The 4,694-nt window shown below is 38.5% G+C and overlaps 1 long non-coding RNA gene across 1 annotated transcript; it reads left to right on the top strand.

The window, feature by feature from the left end:
* The first annotated feature begins 3,106 nt into the window (after positions 1-3,106).
* LOC141639895 (uncharacterized) lies at positions 3,107-4,019 on the top strand. Its single transcript, XR_012542751.1, has 2 exons — positions 3,107-3,281; positions 3,827-4,019. It is a non-coding gene; the product is annotated as an uncharacterized LOC141639895 (long non-coding RNA).
* The last annotated feature ends 675 nt before the right edge of the window (positions 4,020-4,694 follow it).

Genomic DNA, 4,694 nt, shown 5'->3' with positions numbered 1-4,694 from the left:
CTTTCTTATCATTTTTCTTCTTCCTACAGTCAGCACCACTATGCCCAACTCCTTTACAAACAGTACAAACCACAGGTTTCCACTCATATTCAACATCAATCTCAACCACCTCACCATGTTCATCTAAAAATTTGACTTTATCAGGCAAGGGTTTCCCAAATAATAGTTCTATCATCACACGAGCATACCCTATCCTAGTCTTTTCTTCAGTGGCTTGGTCACACTTGATAAACTTACCAAGGACTCCAGAGATACGAGGAATCCCCTTTCCCCAAAATTCCAAAGGCGCTTTATGAAATTTGACCCAAACAGAATGATGTAACTTCATGTTTAACTAAATCAACCTCAGGTGACCATGGCTTAACAATTAAGGGCTTATTATCAAATAAAAAGTGTCCTTGTTTCAAAACAAAGATCCATAGCAACCTTAGTCTTAAAACGCACGATGAAAACACCATTAGGAAGGAAAGACAGGTTTGTCTACCGATGATTAACCCAAAGGCGGCGTATGAATCCTTCCACTATCTCCCACGGAGGGTTAGCACCCAGGATGAAACAATACACCGAATTACGCCAATAATTCAATTCGCTTGTACCTCGCGTTGGTGAATTGCAACAACTCAGACCCTCCTTTATTACTTCCGAACAGGGGAGTAAGAACAGCTCATCGTAATCCTCCTCAGAGACATCCTCAACAAGTGGTTCTAATTGTAAGGGAGGAATTCCAACAATTGATCCCATCGATTTCTCCTTACGAACATCCGCACTAGACGGTCCTTCATTATGCGATAAAGCTGGAAATTCCTCTTGAGATGTAGTAGACAGAAGATCGAACTTATTGCTATTATTTTTTTGATTTTGTTTTGAAGATGAATTTGAACGATTAATTGAATTGGGTGCAGTTACCATGATTTTCTGCAGATGAAACCCTAATAATCCCTCGATTTTTTTGATTTTTCTTTTTCTCTTTCTATCTCTACATCACTCTCTTTTTTCTTAAAAATTTTAGTATTAGTATAAATAGTATTATACTATGAATATTAGTATTATTATAGTTGATAATAACAATAATATTAAATATTATTATTATTAATATTATTAATATTAATATGATTATTTCAGTTTAGTTTAGCTCAATTGACTTTATTCGATTCGATTCAATTCACTCACTTATTCGATTCGATTCAGTCATTCGGCTCCATTCGATTCGATTGGGGCTTCGATTCAGCTCATTGATTCGATTCAACTCGATTCGATTCATTTCGCTCCATTGATTCGATTCGATTCGGCTCTAAAAGCCGAAAAGAACAGGGCCTAAATACAACAATATCATCATGTTTACGGAACAATATCACACTGGGTACCAAAACAATATCTGTAATACCCCATATTTTTATATAATAAATTAAACGGATAATAATAAATTAAACGGATATTATTGAATTAAACGGATATTATTAAACGGATATTATTATATATTAATTATTATACATTTTATATTACTAATTAAGGCGGGATAATTGCTGAGTCGATAATTACGTAATTTATTTTATTTAACTCGCGTTGTATCGGTCCTAGTTAATTGACACGGGTTTATACGGAAATTGAAATCGACCCATTTGAGCTGGCCCAATAAAATGACCAGCCCAAATTATACTTAATTAATAATAATACTTTAACTTTAATTAAAATAATAAGACTTAATTAATAATAATACTTTAACTTTAATTAAAATAATAAACTAACTTTAACTAAAATAATAAGTATCTAGCCTACCCATCACTACCCGTCATCATGAACACCCACCCCAATTGATGTAGTTCATACCCTACCTTAATTTAACAATAGTATTCTAATTCTACAAATACCCATCACAACCCATAATAATGAACACACACGACACAACCAACCTTCCACTTTTCTCGAGATCCAATCTCACCTTTTCACGCATTTCGAGAGAGAGACAGGTGTGTGGGCCGTGATGATGCAGCAAGGAAGGGCTAGGGCCGTTCGTCGACGTTCAAAGGTGGTTCTGGTGGCGGTGGTGGTGTCGAATAAGGTAGTAGTTCACACCCCGCTCTGTTTTTCGCGTTAAGGGTCGGGTTTTTGGTTGGGGTTGCGTGTCTCAGGGAGGGGATAAGGATGGTCGTTGGCAGGGTGTTGGTAATGGGTGGTCAGGGTAGAATAGTTTGGTGGTGGTTAGGGTGGTCTTAGGTGGTCGTAGGGGCAGAGGGAGGTGGTTTCGTTATGGGGGACAAAACGGGTTAAAACAGGGGATTTCTCAGGCGGTTATGTGTTCAGTGTTGGGGTGGAGCCACCGTGGACTCGGGGGAGGTCGAAATGGTGGCTCCATGTTGTCGGGATTCGTGGGCTAGTGGTGACCATGCCGGTGGTGGTTGGCAAGGGAATAGTTGTCGTGTGTGGTGGTGGTATAGGAAGAACGAGAGGTGTTTGGTGGGGCACGGCTTCGAACCAGGCCAAAAGACGGCCATGGCTGGACTCGCCGGCAGAGGTCGACCACCGTGGCATTGGTGGTTGGTGGTGGGGTTGAAGTGGGGACCACGACTGGTGGTAGTCGTGGTGGTGTGAGTGGCGTACGGTGAGGGTGAGAGAGTGTAAAGGGGACGGGTGGTTTAATGCGAGTATTCGAATTGTTTCGAAGCGGGTTGCATAGTTTAATCGTGTAATTCTTTAGTCGGTCGTGTCTTAATTAATTAATGTAGTTTCCGTGACATTTAAATAATTTAATCAATTTAACTTCCGAGTTATTTAAATAATTGGAGACGGGTGTTTGAGTTGCATCTAGATAAATTATTCCCGAGACACTTAATAATTCAAGTCGGGTGTTGAGTGTTCAAATGTTAATGCGGTTTTTCTTAAAAGCATAATTCGTTTAATCCTTTAATTATCATTTGGTTTAGTCCCGAGTTATTTGAAATAAAATAATAATTAATAATAATTAATTAATTAAAGATGGGTTAATGGAAAAGTTACTATATCGGGAAGTTTCCATTTTAGAAATTATACTTTAATAACTCTTCTATTTTGGGAAGTTGGGTCAAATACTAATCGGGTTATTTTAGTTATCAATTGGGCATAAGTTGGTGTCGGGATTGTATTACGGGAAAGCTTCTATTTTGGGAAATTACTATATTTAGTAGTTAGTAATTATAATTATTATAATTGTTTTAGGTGACGAATTCGTGAAGGATCGATAATCAAATTCATTGCTTTATTTCTGGACTTCTTAACTGCTTAATTGGATTTGCTGGCACTATGAGGTAGGGAAATACACTTGTCCTATAATCGTCATTGTTGAATTGTGTTGACTTGATTCCTGGTTATTGCTTTACGTTATCATTTATATTCGGAAAGGTGATTGACCGATTTGATCGTATTGAGCATGATATCACAACATCGGGTAACTGGCATGATTTTATGATTCATCAGTTCATTGATTTATATATATATTGTGTTGCATCAATTTCTTTTGAGCATTCATATGCATTGGAGTTGGAGGATGGTGTGGTGGTGATGAGATCGTGATACGATGTGATGTTGTGATAAGGCCCAGGCGGGTTCTGCAGACCCTTACTGGATAACCTCAGCTGTTGAGCTGGTATATCGACGACGGTCGATTGATAGTCTGCCGGGGATCGGTATGGCTGGGCGTTCCGGGTTTGTGTGTGATTGAGTTGTGATGGAGATGGAGGTGGCGGAGTATCATGCATATCATATTTATTGTTTTATTGTTTTCCCTACTCAACCTCGCGGTTGACCCTGTGTATTCGTGAACGCCTGTGATGAACCGTTTTATGGGGAGCAGACTTGACAGGTTTAAGAGATAGGACGGGAGCTGGATGGGCGTGAGACACTGGATCAGACGACTTAGTAACTAGATCATCATCTAGAAGACTTTCACTTTTATTTATGTCAATTCTTGTAATTTGAGTTGAATAGAGTAATTGTATTAAATAAGTTAAAATTTTACATAAATTGCCTTGGAGTTTAATTTGTTATTCACTACCTCGGGAAACCGAGATGGTAACAGTCCGTTTTATTAGGGAATGTCTTGACGAGGACTTCTTTTATAAACCGGGGTGTTACAAAGTGGTATCAGAGCGAACGATCCTCAGGCCTAAACCAATGAGCCCAATGAATATAGGATGTGTCTAAATAAAATGAACTCGGATAGAATCGTAGGAGCACACTATGGTAAGGTATGAGTTAGGGGCCCCCTCACACCGAACCAGTGGTCCTCTCAGTTGAACCGGAAACCATGAGTGTATACGAGAGAAAGGGTAGAAAAGTTGCTTGAGGTTGAACAGGAAATTCATATATCGTTGCCTAAAAGTGTTGACTGATTGATACATTGATTATTGCAGGATAACGCTACGGTAAGTAATTTGTATGAATGATGTGTTGATAGTACTACTATGACTAAGTAATATGCGGTTAGATGATCCCAAAGCCATGCTAGTATAGTCTTGTGATAGTAATTAGAAACACTATTGAATTGCACGTTTATAGTCATAGCAACCGTGATTAGATGTACGGAGTAGATCGAGATGCGAAGGGATTCTATGGGATAGATGATTACGTAAGTACAGTGTGAGATTTAAGTTAGGATGGACTAGTATCGATAGTACAGTTATGAGAATTGGAACATAGAAAATGAATAACTTAGTGATAAA

The sequence above is a fragment of the Silene latifolia genome, unplaced genomic scaffold (assembly GCF_048544455.1).
Source record: "Silene latifolia isolate original U9 population unplaced genomic scaffold, ASM4854445v1 scaffold_584, whole genome shotgun sequence".
Classification (NCBI taxonomy): Eukaryota; Viridiplantae; Streptophyta; class Magnoliopsida; order Caryophyllales; family Caryophyllaceae; genus Silene; species Silene latifolia.
The sequence above is the reverse complement of the archived record's forward strand: the minus strand, read 5'-3'. Positions and strand labels throughout refer to the sequence as shown.